Source organism: Aythya ferina, assembly GCF_964211825.1.
Source record: "Aythya ferina genome assembly, chromosome: 1".
In the NCBI taxonomy this organism is placed as follows: Eukaryota; Metazoa; Chordata; class Aves; order Anseriformes; family Anatidae; genus Aythya; species Aythya ferina.
This window is the reverse complement of record NC_140296.1, coordinates 14,180,035-14,196,650: the sequence shown is the minus strand read 5'-3', so window position 1 is coordinate 14,196,650 and position 16,616 is coordinate 14,180,035. Positions and strand designations below refer to the sequence as shown.

At 36.5% G+C, this 16,616-nt stretch overlaps 1 protein-coding gene across 2 annotated transcripts in view; it reads right to left on the bottom strand.

Annotated features, from left to right (window-relative positions):
• ARHGAP42 (Rho GTPase activating protein 42) overlaps window positions 1-16,616 on the bottom strand; it is a 175,750-nt gene that overhangs the window by 113,699 nt on the left and 45,435 nt on the right. The window lies entirely within an intron of this gene.

Sequence of the window (16,616 nt, the reverse complement as noted above, 5' to 3'; positions counted from 1 at the left end):
TGTTAAAAAATGGTAACATAACTTGTGAAATTTCTTGAAAGAACAGGCTTGAAAGGAAGAAGAAAGTCTTCACAGCTAACTAGCACACATTGGTATGCTAACAGAGCTCTTCTCCTCTTTACTATTGTACTGGGTTTACTTGGCAAAGTTTTGGTAGCAGAATGGCTGTCTATTTTCAGCATATGCAAGTTGCTAGTTTCTGGACCATAACCAAATTTTTGTTATCCTTTATCCCATCTGGACCTTGCAGAGGTCACTCTTGCATTCTTCTTGTTCTCTTTTAACTTTCACAGCTGAAGAACATTTCACTGTTTGTTCCAATTTCTTCTGCAAGACTTTACATAATTTATTTTTTACAGCTGTAATGGTATACCTGCACATCCTGCCCTGTAATTCATTCTTTGCTGACAAATCCTTCCCATCATTACTCATGAACTCTTCATTTAGTCCAAATACACCTGGTAATTTAGACGTTTGTCCTGTTGTGTCTTGAATATTTTCCTTTAAGATTTTTCCCTCAGATCACAAATGCCAGAAAATAAATTTTGGCACTTTTATAAGTAAGTGAAATCCTAGTCCTACTACAAGCTTTTTAACTCATTTTACATCTTCATAGTAAAACCTTAGTCTGCTATCAGCTAAATTAACTTATTCATTTATAATCAACTGATAATATCACATCTGTCAAAAACAAGTAAAGAAATACATGATTAACTGACTGGTTAAGTTACCTGATAAGAAAATTGCAGAGAAAATAATCTCTGAGTAGGACCTGGGGGTGTTGATTGATGAGAAGCTCAACATGAGCCAGCAATGTCCACTTGCAGCCCAGAAACCCAACCATATTGTGGGCTGCATCAAAAGCAGCATGGCCAGCAGGGCAAGGGAGGGGATTCTCCCCCTCTGCTTTGCTCTCCTGAGACTCACCTGGAGTACTGCATTCAGCCATGGGGCTACCACCAAAAGAAGGACATGGATGTGTTAGAATGAGTCCATAGGAGGGTCACGAAGATGATCAAGGGGATGGAGCACCTGTCCTATGACGACAGGCTGAGGGAGTTGGGGTTGTTCAGCCTGGAGAAGATAAAGCTCCAGGAAGACCTTACAGAGGTACCTATGGTACCTAAAGGGGATTACAGGAAAGCTGGGAGGGACTCTGTCAGGGGGCACAGTGATAGGACAAGGAGTAATAGCTTTAAACTAAAGAGGGGAGATTTAGACTAGATGTAAGTAAGAAATGCCTTACTGTGAGAGTGGTGAGGCACTGGCACAGGTTGCCCAGAGAAGCTGTGGATGCCCCATCCCTGGAGGTGTTCAAGGCCAGGCTGGATGGGGCTTTGAGCATCTTGGTCTGGTGGGTTCCAACCCCCAGCCCCTCTGATCTTTAAGGTTCCTTCCAACCTGAACTGTTCTATGCTTCTATAAAAATCTGTTGACTCTTATGTAAAATATCTACGTACTCATTACAAAACCCTATGACCAAAATAAACAACTAGCCAAACCCACGAATTATTTACTATTTTCATACTGGTATCCCCTTGAATTTAACAAGAAACTATCCTTGCCTGTAGAAAACAGGACAGAGATAGTTTCTCCTTTCTTGCACATGTGGCAGAGTGATTCTTTACCCACCATTAAAAAAAAAATAATCTTTTCAAATAAACTAGATAAACATGTTGTTTGATTTTTATTACCTATTCAGGGAATTATGAGGCACTTTAGAAAAACAGCTGAATTTCTAGTAAAGCCAGTAAGATAAATTGTTTCCAGATTATTTCAGTGAAATAATTGGTAATTTTTTAACCGCAAGATGATGTGTTACTGCAGTCACATGTTAAAACTCCATTCCCCTCTCCTTTTTTGTGTTTTATTGTGGAGCCACTTACAATGACAGAACTATTTCAAAGAGAAATTATCATGCCAAACATTATATCTTTGTGAGGACAGCAGATCCCAAACCTCCTGAAATTGAAGTTTTCCCTACCCACATCAAGCCTTATGGTGCTTTTCCCTTAAGGTTCTGATCACATCATTTTTTTTTCATCATCATCTGTAATATGAAAGTTAACATTTAACACCTTTCAGCAACCAAGCACAAATATTACCAATTCCCAGCCCCATGATATGAACAGGAAATAAAATATGCTCTCTGGTCAGACAACATTCCATATTTTAAGAACAAAAAGTTACTTAAAAAAAGAACAGTAGAAGAACAGTAGGATGTTGAAACCGGGCAGAAGGATGGCGGGAAACTGTGAGGAATGGGAAAAAAAAAAAAAAAAAAAAAGCAGAAAAAGCAGTAAAAGAAGCTTTTGATGCATCGTAATGAGTCCTCTTAATTTCATGGTATAACTATTGTTTTTTTAATTTCTAAGTCAAAACTTCTGCTTAGAGTATAAAAACATATTCTGCGAGTGTGCAAATCTATACTAGCATGTTATACATTGAAGAAATATCACAGTACTAATTAACATACAGTGCCTCAGCTAAAGACTGAGAAGCTGCTGCCATCCTCCCATCCCCAGTGTCACTTTTGGGTGGGATTATAAAGGTCAGAATTTCATTGGGAGCACAGAAACTACACTCTTCAGCAGCACTAAGGCAAGTTACTTCCCTGACCCTAGAAACAGCCTTGCTGCAGAGACATCTTAACACTGGTACTGACTACACTGCTGTTCACTGCCCAACACTCAAATTAATTTCCTTTTTGCTTTCCAGCACAGGAGGTGCAAAGGGGAAAACAACCAGCACATTGTATGCTTCAGAGAGCACTGAAGGATGCACTACCCGTACACAGACAGAACTTAGCAGCGGGGATGTCTCTGGTGACCTCGCTGGCTCTTCTATCCTTGCAACGACACAAAAAAGCTTTTACCACCACTATCTACCCTACAGTACCTACGAGTATTACAGTGCTGTAATACTAAGAGTATTGCAGTATTTCTGAGATTCAGAAGTATTGCAGTACTTCTAAATCTTTTAATTATAGTATAACACCCTTCTTCCCATACATTCCCCACTCAGTCTGATCGCACTATAAGGCAGGGTATGTTCCAACAGAACTTCATCTGTGTTGGAGGCTGCAGCAGGAGGTAGTAAAGGGAGGGCAAGACAATCCTTGCTCCTGTACCTCCCCAGCCCCTTTTCCCTTCTCCTCTCCTTCCTTTCCCACAGACCACTTGTGGTTATGCCTCATTTTGGAGCTCTGCTGGATAGAGAGGTGCACAAAGCAGCCCCCACCATGGGGCATCAGGACCCCTGGGAGATGCTAGCCTGGGCAGGCAGAAATCCCTAGGAGAACTCAGGAGTGGTGGCGTTTCACTCCACAGAGAACAAGAAACTAAAAAATATTTAAAAAATAATAACTTGAGATACTTTGTGTAGTTAAAAATCAGAATCACGTGTGTCAAACATAGCCCATCAGTCAGTCCGTGAATTCCACACAAACATCACAACCTTTTCTCACTAACTGCAACTCACCATTTTGAGCCAGAATAGGCTTGGAGGAATTAAAATGAACTTTGAAAATATAAAAGGGAGTGAGAGGGAATAAGAGTCAAGTTACTTTACAAGAGGAAATGACTTGGGAATGTGCTGATAAGAAATAAATCCTGAAAATGTATTGATAATGTAGATTACAATATGTAACCTAAATTTTTAACATTAAAGTATTTCTAATTATTTTCACAAAACAATTGTTATTGGTAGGCTGTTTAAATAAAACAAAGTGCTGCCTTAATCAATTTAGTAACACTTTATTCCCCCAAAGTCATTAGCTTACATAATCCAAATAGTTTAACAGTCTGCTTTTTATTTAAGGGCTATTCAAAGGATTTGTAAAATACACTTGGTATTAAGATGGAAACGAAGTCTGTGAAAAACAACTACCAACAAGTAAAAACAATTGTATATTTACCCTGCTGTATACTTGTGGTCCCATTCATCACAATTAAAACAGGTCACCAGCTGTTTTCTCTGGAGTGTTCCCAACCCAGCAATAATTTGCTGCAAATTTTTCCTTGTTTAGGAGAAATAGCTCCTGTTACTTTATTAAAAAAAAAAAAAAAAAAAAAGGTTGCTTCCATATGAAGCAAATGAATTAAACAGCACCGCCAACTTAAACCATAATGGCGTAGATCAGCAATGTCCCTTTCCGCAAAACTGAGTGTTCTTTGTTTGTTTTAATCCTGATAATTTCAAACATAATGTATGGCTCTAGAAACAGCACCATTTGCAAATTTAAGAGAACCAAAGCTTAGTGTAGGATTGAGGGAGATAAGAAAAAGGATAAAAATTCATTTATTTGAATTTATAAAATGCATGTTATCAAGAATATACTTTCATGATTTAGAATGCTCTTTTACTGCATCAGAATCAACTCTGGGGTTCACAGAAAAAAAAAAAAAAAAAAGAAAATTACTTAATTATTATGAACTTTTTGTTATATACTTGTGTAAAGAACACATCACCTTAAAACAACATGCCTGGGGACACTATTGAAGCTACTCTATTGATAATTAGTTTAATACTACAATACAGTGTTGCACTGCACTGCATGTTGCATTCATTAGCTTTGAGGCTTTCTATATTTAATGAGTAAAGGGAAGCAACACATGAAATTCAGAAGTAGTTTTATATGATCAATACCTAATTCAAAGATATAAAACCAAGTTTGCAAGGTAATGTTCAACTGAAGATAGAAAGAAAAGTTACATGGAAGACAGGATAAAAATAAATGCTTTTTTTTTGTGTGTGAAATGGACAGTTCATTTAATTTACCTATACCGACCATTTTAAATAACACACAGACAATTTTCAAAAACTCTGAAGTACTGTACTAATCAAGATTTTACAGTATTTTAAGCAACTACCACAATTATCTTCAGGCATGTGAATGCCAGGATGGAATAAATATACACACAGAAATACATCTTGCATTAGTAAGAGAATCCAGTTCAGTGAAGGTGTAAAACAAATGTGCAAGCCTGGCACAGATTTCCTTACATCTTCTTGATCCGACTGGGGCAATGACAGCACAGGGCTGTTCCTTGCACCCAGACACTGGCAGGAAGGTCAGCCAAGTGCATCCTCTCTCCAGAACCGGTCACCGCTAGCGCAGACATGCTACAACAGGCTCTGAGCTCCTGCTGGAGCACGAACATCAACTAATGCCTGCAAGGGAGTTCTCCCCTGTAAGTAATGTATTACTAAATCAGAAATCAAGACGGATGTAAGACCCACAAGAAAATTTCCTAAGGATTAACGCTAGTTTACTAGACTTCAGTGACAACACAGAATAGACATAAGATCCCCATGAGTAGGTGGGAGGGCTGGTAGATGAAACTCTCTTTGCCAGTTCTGAAATGAAAGTAAATACACTATTAAATAGTTACTATTTCACAGACACAGTTTCAGAGCTTTTAATGACTAGCCTTATTTGCAGCCACAAATGCTATTTCAAGCACTTTTTCAAAAGCCACAACATCAAATAAAATTTCCTTCTCTCTTTCTGTGGCTTTAAGCCAAACTGAAAAAGCACAGGGAAGGAAAGAAAAAAAAAAAAAAAAAAAGTAGGGTAAAGGGAGCAACAGATGGTTTCCTAAGCAGACAGGAGGAGAAAAAAAAAAAAAAAAAAAAAAAACCAACATTTCAGATTAATACTGGCAGGCCACCAGTATTATATATATACTATTCCAAGTATCTGGAATAAAGACTCAATAATCTGCTTTCTCAGTACTTTATACCTAACACAAACTTTGAATGTCATAAAAGCCACATGGGATTTGCAGCATATCTCTGAAGGCAACCTAGTTGTATGTCTCAAAATGTCACCACTGTGGCAAGTTTTCAACACACCAAAATGTAAATCCAAAGGAGAACTGTCTTGAAATAAGGTCCCAAAAGCCCACCATTGTCTTTGTTTTTCAGAACGTTGACTACAAATTTAAATACAGCCCTATCTGACAGGGCACAGACTTCCTTTAGCTCCATCAAATCTGGACTGATTTACCAGTTCTTTTTTGTCCTTTATTCTACTGAACAAAGCCTAAAACATTGGAAACATACTGCTTTGAGAGGAAATTCAGGTGCAGTTTAACCTAAAAGGATTGAGTTGCAGGATCAGTGCCTTATTCTGCAAACTCATGGAATAAAGAATAATTTAAGCAATTTATAAATACTTCATAACTAATGCTGAGTGGACCTAAGTCATGCTGTAGTATAACTAACAAAGTAGTAGAGTAAAACAACTGTAACACATTCCTACAAGAAATGCTATTTTTTTATAAGCAGATTATCAGGAAAGCTGTATTTAAATAAGTATACACCTGCTGAATCTTCCCAATTATTGCTCATGTTTTCATTTTTCTTGGCTGCTGCTATTTCTTCTCCCACGTCTATACCCAGGGTTCCAATTCCCTCACTTTCCAAGTGGCAGCATTTTTGGAGAAACTTCAGTTCAGAAGACCGAGATCTATACCATAAATAATATTTACTGGGAAAGCAGATGAGAAGACAAATGAAGGAAAGAAGAGGACAAAGTGGAAAGGATTTGAAACTGTTGCTTATCTTGCTAATTTCATTGCCTTCTGGGTTTAATTCCTCAGATATTAGAGGAAACTGAGTAACTGCTTTATTTTGTTTAGACTTAAGGTAATATTGTTTATGGATTTATGTTAATTCCAGTTTGTAAACTAACAACATGTCTGATAACCTTTGGCTTTTAGCAGAACAGTGGTATCAAAAGAGAATTTATGTTAGAAATTTCCACCATAAAAACAAAAAACAAACAACAAAAAAAAAAGGAGGGATGAAAATAGCAAAATAATGGTTCATTTCTTTATGGGGTTTCAATATTGTTTAAGTTTGGAAAAATAATATTGGAATGGCTTTCTTATCCTCCATTTAGTTTCTTTTATTTCCCTAATCTGGGTATCAGATTTTATGGATCTGTAATAAGGACCTCATGCATTCCTTCAGTCTGTATTTACATTTACCACAGCCTCCAAAAAGAATAGAAACAAAACTATTTGAACCTTCTTGTAACATGGTGAAATACACTTCTTGTAGTAAAACACAGGCTGAAGGAAAGATTCAACTGTACAGGTTTTAAAACAACATGGAAATACCCCGGCAGACACCCTCAAAATGACAGCAAATTCTGCCAGCAGACAGTGGTTTAAATTCACAGTCTCAATAACCACAAATTGCCTTGAAGAATTCCATTGTGGGAAGGTACACAAAGGTATGGGCAACTCGATCTGCTCCATACAGCTCTCTGGACAAAAGCAAAACATACTTAGAATGGACAATGTGAAGCAAGTTCAGATTCAGTAGATGAACATCCTCACTTTCTCCTCCGTAATTAATACAGTGAGCTAACTTGGAAGGGTTTAATCCAATGCTTTTTATCAATTAGAACCACTGCATTTATTTTCATCTTTCATATTTTGAAGCAATTTGTACCTAATCCAGACTTTGAATTTTCCACTCTGATTAACTAAAAATAAAAAATTCCACCCAATTTCAAGGATTGTTTATCACAACTTAATACAGACATGCCTATAAGAAAAATAAAGAGAAACGATAGCTCTAAGAGTATGATCCTCCCAAGGAACACAACCTAAAGTATTAATCTTGTTTATCATGGCAATTTCCACCCTGGATTGTCAGGAAAAGTATTTTGCTAAATTTTTCTAAGTTCTTGAAAATAAGAGTGCTACCTTACAGGAACAAATCTGAATTTGCCAAACAAAGCCATTATACACCAGAAAGGAAAAGAAAGTACAGAAAGAGACATACACAGAGATGAAAAATGCCTCATTTAAAACTTCTGCAAAAAAAATTACACAAATAAGGAACCAAAAAATCACAGAACGAAAACTTTTATGCCTGAAGTTATGCGTCAGGGCATTATTATGTACTGTCCTCCAGAGAAGATCACATATTTTACTACACACTGGCAAGCACAGAACCTTATCAGAGCACACCTACTGAAATCTGTGTAACTAAAAGTAAACAAAAAAAAAAATAAAAATCAGGATTTTCCCTACTTCATTTGACTTAAATACCCTGAATGTACATTCAGGGTATTTTGGTACGTTGTCCTCTACTTCAGAATCTGGAGCACATTGACACTGCAGCATTCAGACAGAGGTAGTTAGGTTAGTAAGTGCTCCACGTTCACCATGAAGACAAAAACAGAAATTAAACTATCAAAGATTTAGAAACATTCCCACTGCTTGACCTCCACTGGTTTACAGCATTTAATCCTAATACCTATTTTAGGAAGTGTTCCCCATGAGCAGACGTTTAAAAACCTTTCTGTTGCTGGCCATGTACCAGGTACAAGCATTCCTCTGACTGTTCTTCTGGGTTTTGTCACACTAAAAAAGCAAGAAAAAAAAAAAAAGCAGAAAAAGCCAGCAAGTTCCACAGTACAAATGGAAGCTCCTGTCTGAGCACGACAGACGTGTGCATCAAAGCACATACAAATAAGCACAAACATACCAAAATCACACAAGGGAACATATCAAGACCTATGCCCAATAAAAGCCAAAGCATTGCAAGATGTGTCTGCAAGCACAGCATAATGTGTACATACTGTATTAGGCAACTGGAGTTTTAACTCAAAAGTATTTTCATCTTGCAAAACTTAATAAACAAATATAGCAAGGCATTTTATGATTTTTTCTAAACATATGTAAACCATAAAATGCAGGGCCTCTATTAGAAGTAAAAACCTTTTCCCTTAATATATAAGTTTACTGAAACAAACCTTTCCCAGCACATCTGAAGCCAGCTACACAGTATCATACTTGAAAATTTTTTGCAATAAAAGGTAGCTATTGTGTCACAGATATTTAAACAAAAACATATATATTTGTCAGTGACTTATATATATATTTTCAGCCAAGACTTTCATATTTTCTACCCTATTCCTTTTCAACAACAGTCTACAAAAAGGGTATGTATGTTTATAGATAAGCTAAGCAGACTCACAAGAAAGTCAGGTTACCTAGAATTCCCAGATCCACTGTCAGCACTTGTCAGACGAGCAATCTTATACAATTTAAATAAATCCAATTATTTGACTTAATATCAGTAAATTATCATGCCCTAAGACTCGTGCTAAACCTTAAAAATTAAATATGAGTAGAAAATTCTAGACAGACCAAGCAAAATCAAACCATTTCCTAGAGCCCTGAAAGATTGCTGATGTTTATAATAGCACACTCTGTGTTAGATAACAAAATATTTAAAAAAAATATTTTTAAAAAAATCAATTATTCAATTTTACCACCAATCTAAGACTTTATTCAAAAAGCAACTGCAATGTATCTACCCCACATTTGTGTTCTACTCTGATTACGAAAGCAGCAAATATTTTGACAGCATACGATTCAATGCGAAGATTTATCTGTTTACCAAAGTGTGAATTCTTCTCATAAAATTACATTTTATACATTTTTTAAATAATCCTAAAGAGTTAGTAGCTCAACCTTACACTTGATACACTTGCCTCTGTGTACCAGATATTACAACTTTGTTTTCACTGCACATACACAGGCTTCACCCTGAAACTGGAGCTCTTTGTGGTAATGTTTACAAACACAACCTGAAACACTGCCTATGGCACATAGAGTTTGCAGTGCAAGAGGGCTGGACAGAGAACAAACCAGAGCCTAAGAACAACATGTTGATTCACCCCCAACAAAGAAGCTGTTATCTACAACACTAGTAGGGCTTTGGTATAAAAAGCCCAACCTAGGCTTTGTCAGTCTACAGCAGCTTTCCCAAAATGTGGCATGATGACATGACAGAAGAACATTTTAAATCATCTAAGCGATTTCTTCCAGTTCATTAGGAACACGGGACTGAACTGATCCGGATAATCCGATATGTTCACTTGCTCTTTTATCATCTCTCCCCTTCCTTCTACACTTCTCTGAAGGAGTGGCATCTGATACCAGCCATCAACTTGACAAGATCCTGACAGTCTTTGAGTGAAAACAGCACACCTTCTATTTTCACCGTGTTCACACAGAAGAGGTAACCGCTTTATACAAGTGGTTGTTAGGCAAGACTGCATCTTTCTGCCACTAATAGGGTTTACAGTCATTGCATTTGTCAAGGAGAAGGCAGCCTCTGTTTCCACCTGATAGAGCCACATGCAGGGCGGTCCTGCAGCCCAGGTGTTCCAGCAGCCTAGCTCAGTGGGGCGTGGAGAACCAGATCCTGAACCTCAGCTTTGGCCCAGCAGGCATGAAGTGATCTCAATGTGCTTTCACAAGCTGAGTTTTTGGAGACTGACTTTGAAACCTTAGCAGCTTGATTTGGCCTCCACTGAAATGAATGGCGTAATGTCCAATACTGTAAAAGTCCATCAATTAATCTTTAACTAAATTAAATTATCCATTAACCTTTGACTTGAGCAGATCAGGCTTTTCCAGAGCTGAATGATATCCACGGCCTGTCAGAGGACAAACGGCTTTAAAACCACAGAGTATTCAGAAATAGATAAGATCAAAGGTGGGCTCTGGTTAAAGTCAGTGATTCCTCCAATCCCCTTCTGCTTTCCTTTGTGTCCCCCTCTGCAAAATCTCACTAGAAAGAATCATAACATAAATTGACTAGAAATAGAAATCTTTAATTCTAGGAAAACAACTGCTACTTCCTACACGAGTTTTTTGAACAGCTAAGGCAATGTGGAAAACAACCATTGGGCAACATACAACATATTAAGCTGCGGAAGTAATATTAAATCCTCGCATTCCATAAACAAGGGAATTAGAAGTAATTACAACTACATTTTTAGCTTGCCAGATCACTGATTCTTCAGAGGCACATCCATACTTTAAATGAGGGGGAAAAAAATGGTAGTTCCATCTTTCCAGCTGTATAAACCATATTTGTGTGTGGCTCTATGTGGGTGCTGAATTAAGGGGAAGTAAAAAGAAAAGCAATACATTCAGGATGCAGCTGAGAATCATTAATATTTTTTTTTCTGATTTGTAAAATTTAGTGCATTGATTATTTGAATGGTGGAACACTTTAATTATGAAAACTATCAACAAATACTGCAATTAATGTTAGGTTTGCCATAATTAGTTTGTTGAATTTAGGCCTACAAAATAATCAAGGACTTTCTGGGCTTAAAACTCCATGCTCTCCTCAGGATTCTGTTTTTAGAAAGTAAAAGTCCTTCGTCTTATTTGCTCAAGCCTGAAGATGAGTATCTCAAAGCCGAGTTGATCAAACCACTACTTGCTTCTGAAAATGAGTGACTGTTGTTTAAGAGGCATACTAACTTGACAACTCTAAAGTGTTAACGTCTTTTTAGTAAAAGCATACTATGAGCAGCAGCAGCACACATGAGTTATTTTCAATCATCTCTGTAATGAGATTCTGTAGTCCTCAGACTAACCATCTCCCCACAGGCATTCATAATCATTATATTTCTGTTGGGACATCCAATTCTAGGAAAAAAATCATGGAGCTGGACATTAAGAAAGCAAAGAGAAGAAGGAGGGGAAAAAAGGTGTGGTGCAGTCACGGGATGAAGACGATAAAGTAGAAAGCATCTACAAGAGTTCAGAAGTTTCATCTAATGATGAAGGGCAAAACAGATGCTTCATCTTGACCAGTGAGTGGCATGGACTTTTCTATTTGTTCAAGTTGCTCACGTCAAATTTAAACTGCTTAGCAAAATGCACCAGGACAGCCAAAGCTATCGATATCCATCACCAGCTTCAACCACTTTCTGTAAACAGCACGAACTCCATGGCAAGGGACAGTCTAAGACAACAGTTTACAGTCCAACATAATTGAAATGAGCTAGCATGAATTTTAGACTCTCTTATGACAGCAGGATGTATGAACTGCCATGGCTCAGGAGATCCGCTACTTCACATTCAACTTCTACTGCCATAGAAGGAGGGTAGGATGGACAGGATGGGTGGTCACTGCATCAGCCACCCCAGTCTAATTTTTGTCATTTGAATAAATATCTTAACAATGGAGCATGCAAATTCTAACAACATTCTGATATGTATCTCAGAGAAGAAGAAAAAACAAGGTCTGTGTTTATTGTTGATCTTATTTTAACTTTTCTTCCTGCACAGATAAAGAACAACATGACTTATTTTCCTGCTTTGCCAGCCTCATGTAACCTTCCACAAGCAACTGTGGACCTACGGAAAACCAACCTTTTCTTTCTGGTGCAGATACTGTTTTGAAGTCTCTGTGGGATCCTAGCCCTAGCATAATATCACTCATTTCTTGGAGTTAATAAACAATAGTGTTTGAAAGCAGGCGGCATTTGTTTAAATATGCAACGGGGATAAAAAACTGTAATAATAATAATGGTAGGAACATATTTCAAATAAATACTTCAGGCACTTCACATCCTGATTGTGCTGAGTACCTCCCATAATTAGTTACTGTTTAACTTCTGTAGATAAAAATAGACCAAAACAAGTACCAAGGAAATCTGTCCTCTGCTTCAGATCTTACAAGTAGCTTATACAAAATTGCTTTAAAGGTGACTTATAAAGTTAATCTGAAAATTCAACCAGAGGGGAGAAGGCTGGCAAATCTAGGCAGGTAACCGTGGTGGAAAAACAGCATATTATTGTTCTATGCAAATACACTGAGTCGCAAATAGCTTTCTATGCTAATTCAGGACTCAACCCCTTCCCACCCATCTAAAAAATGCCTGTGGTAAATATGTGTGTCTTTAATATGCTCCACAAGGTCAACAAACTCAAGCACTAAAAAAAATTACTGAGCTGTTGCCTACACTAATAAAATCCACCCCCAGAAACTCCACCCTCAAGGTGGTGGCAAGATTCTCCTTTCCCTGGTTTGGGTAAGGCAGTAGTATATCCGAGCCACAGGAATTCATTAAAATGACTTATTTGATATGCCATTGAGAAACACAATTACAAATGGGAGTTCAGTGCAACATAGGTAGAATATTAATTATACAAACTTTCTTGAACTTCAAAGGTAACTTAAGTGATTAAGGTGATGACCTGCAGGATATCCAAAGTGATTCAGACAGTAGGTGGCTCAAGACAGCTTAAAAATTAATTTTTGAATAGACAGACTAATTCAACAGTCCATCTCATACCACATACAATAGAAGTATCGTGACTTGAAATTGTGACTAGCTTGACAACTACTTTCTGAAGTCCCTGATTGGAGTCTCTTAGAGGTTAAAAATGAGGGTACCCTAACTTGGCAACTGCAATGTCAATACATTGGTTTGTCAAGATTTGCCTCCACACAGCTTAGGCAAGCCTAAAACTCCAATAAATTGTCTTTTTCTGTTTTAAGACAGAAAAGACTGTGCATTGCACGCACAGTCTGCAACATTAAAAATGGAATTTGCTCCTTTAAATGCCAATTAACCTTTTACATTTTTTTTTTTAAGAGATGGAGGGAGGGGAAGGTTTTTTTTATCTTTATTTCTTTTACTTGCATACTTTTATCCACTAATTACTTGATGTGAATCTATTTGCTACTTGGAATGACTGGATACCTATCTGCTGACAGGCTCTCCAGGAGGGCCAAGCAGCTGCTAACTTGAAAGCACTGGGCATGTGGATGCCCAGTACAAGCAAAAAAAGAATGAGCTTCTTGCTTAACTCAAACACGAGATCTTAGGACCACAGCAGCAGAGTCTAACAAACAACTATGGTTAAAGGTTTCTTTCTTTCTTCTATTTTTATTATAAAAAAAAATAAAAATGTATTTCCTCCCCAGTATATTTTGGTTGACTTTTCAAAGTTCAACTTGAAACTAAGTGCTATACACAACATACTTGCCTGGTATGAGTTAACAGTTCTGTAGATAGCTAGTTACTAGCAATTTCACTCACCCTATTAATGACTTACAACATGACATACAACATGAGTATGTAAAGATCACATAAGCTGCAACTGCTAGCAGAAGGAACTCATTTCCCACGAAGTGAGAATTTAAGAACTCCTCACCTATTCCTTGTGCCTTAATTAATAATAATGATTTTACAGATCATAGTCCTATTACGTTCCTAAACTGAACACTGGATGCTACCTGAAAAATCTTTCATAACATAACTCATAAAAGTACTTCTAACTTCAGAAAGAAAAAAAAAAATCAGTAGCCACACAGTGAAATACACATGCCTTTCAGTGCTTTTTCTTAAATAGCACACAATAATAAAAACAGTTAAAGTAAAATGGCCAAGTGTAATGGTCGAGGTAAGGTAAGGAGTAATGAAAAAACAGAATGTATTGTCTTGTTTTCCTTTAGTTCTGAAGAGCACTGTCTTACACTGCTGGTATCAAATCTGATTATAGTAAGTCTCAATACAAAATAGACAAGAACTTGCTAAAGACAGAATAATGACAGTGTTCTACTGAGTGTTATTAATTATTTTCGTCTGTATCAGGCACAATCCAGATAACAAACAGAAGAAAGGAGGATAAAAACAGGGGGATTCCTGCAGGAGAAATTAGGTAACACAAGCTGGCTAATAATGGAAAAGGAGAACCTTTTCCTTGCATAATTTATGTCTGCACAGTGTATATTAACACAAAAGACTCTGGTTCATTAAAAACATAGTCTTTGCAGTTAACTGCTACAGCCTAGGTTACCTAAAAGTATAGTAATGTTTTAAAAACATGCTTTTTTTTTTTTTTTCCAAAAAGCTCTCACTTATTTAAACTTAATGCAAAATATTAATAGAATAGCTGGCTGAGACTGTGTACATGATAAATATTTAAGAGCTGAGACTTGGCACTGCTATTCACTATTTAATATTGAGGAAAGAGTGACTGTTTGCAAGATGACATCCTCTCCTTTGCAAGAGTGAGTTGCATCAAGCCTTCATTACCATGCTTTTTTAGTGTTGATGATTAATGGTTTTAGTGTTAAGATGCCACCTTATGCACAAATTTCAATCATACAAAAGATTAGAGTTTGGCTGAATCATATGACACTGGAACTAATGTTCATGTGCTATTAACCAGTAATATTATGGCTTTTGTAATGCTGCACATCACATGCTGCCACGTGCATTTTGAAACAGAGTAAGAGACAACACTGATAATTGTTTTAGAGGTTTATTTTTAAATGAGAAACTCAAGTTGTTGACAGATTTTAAATCTGAAAAAGGCTTTTTATAGTATGAATCCTCCATGTCTACAGTTCAGAAAATAAAAAAAAAAAATTAAAAAAAAAATCAAGTTGTATTTGATTTGAGGAACAAGCCAGCCTGCTTACTGAAGAAAATCAGAGGAACAACTTATAATATGGGCACAAAGTGTCTGATTCTAAACTGGGCACGGTAAGTCAGAAAGTGGCTAAGTAGATAAGTTTTCACAATTTCACAATTCACAACAGTGTACAAAGAATACATGAAATGCATTTTACAGCCATAACCAAATATATTTTTGTCAAAAAGGGACATCACTTCTACAAAAGAAGTAAACATTTTAAAATAAACAGTAAGAAATCATAAATATTTAAATCAATTACGATAATTGAAAGAAAAATAAATTCAAATCCAACACTGGATTAAATATTAAATGAAATAAAATAAATCTGAAGAATTCTATCATAATTCTTTGTATATTGAGCGTGTTTAGCTAATGAACAGGGACCTGCAACTCTGTTTTCACATCAAAGTACACAGAGCAATCAACTCAGTTTTTAACTTATTATAGTTAAAAAAAAATAAATAAATCCCCTATGTTCCAATTTTTTAAAAAGTTGAAACTTTTTTTTTTTTTTTTAAACAAATAATGACATTCTGAAAGAAGAAGCCTTATTCAGGAGGTAATATTAGCATGCATTTCTAACACCATTCTTGAAATGGAAATGCTTTAAAATCTTCAGAATGTAGTCCCTGTAAAGTCCCTATGTATTTGGTGGTTTTATACAAAAGTCATCAAATCAGAGTATCACCGGAGACTGAAGTAAAACTTCCCAGAGGCATGCACAATCATAGCTCTTCTTAAAGGAGGTGAAGGCAGAAGGAGGTACAGAGAGCAGGATTCATCTACACAAAGCTGTCTTTGATGATTTAAAAAAAATAAATAAATAAATAAATAAAAAATACATTGAGCTTGTTGGGGCACGTTAAAGATATGGACAAATTCTAGGTCACTGCTCTAGGGAGATCAAAAATTGAGACTTACCCTATAAAAGCACACAGTATCATTCAAGTTCTGTTAGACTTGAATTTGATTCCTGTCAATTTACCTTTTACTCTTATAAGCTTCTTTGATGTACACGACAATCCATCAAGGGATAGTTGCCTTAGAAGCTAGAAATCCCTTCTTTGAAGCTCCAAGTGAAATAAATCAGCTGTCAAGGTTCATGAACCTTTTTTTTTCCTAAATAGTTTTAAATGGCTGTTTAACATCCAAACAATAAAATGTCTTTTCTTTGCTACATTTAGGTTACAAGTAAAATGAAAGTCCTCCTTGTCCTCTCACCTCATTTTAAATGCAAACCCTTATGACTTCAAAAATGTTTCTGACCAAATCTGAGACATAAACTTTGAGATACTGTAGATTTAGTCTAATTGCATAAAATATGTGCAATTAACTTTAACAGACAAGAAA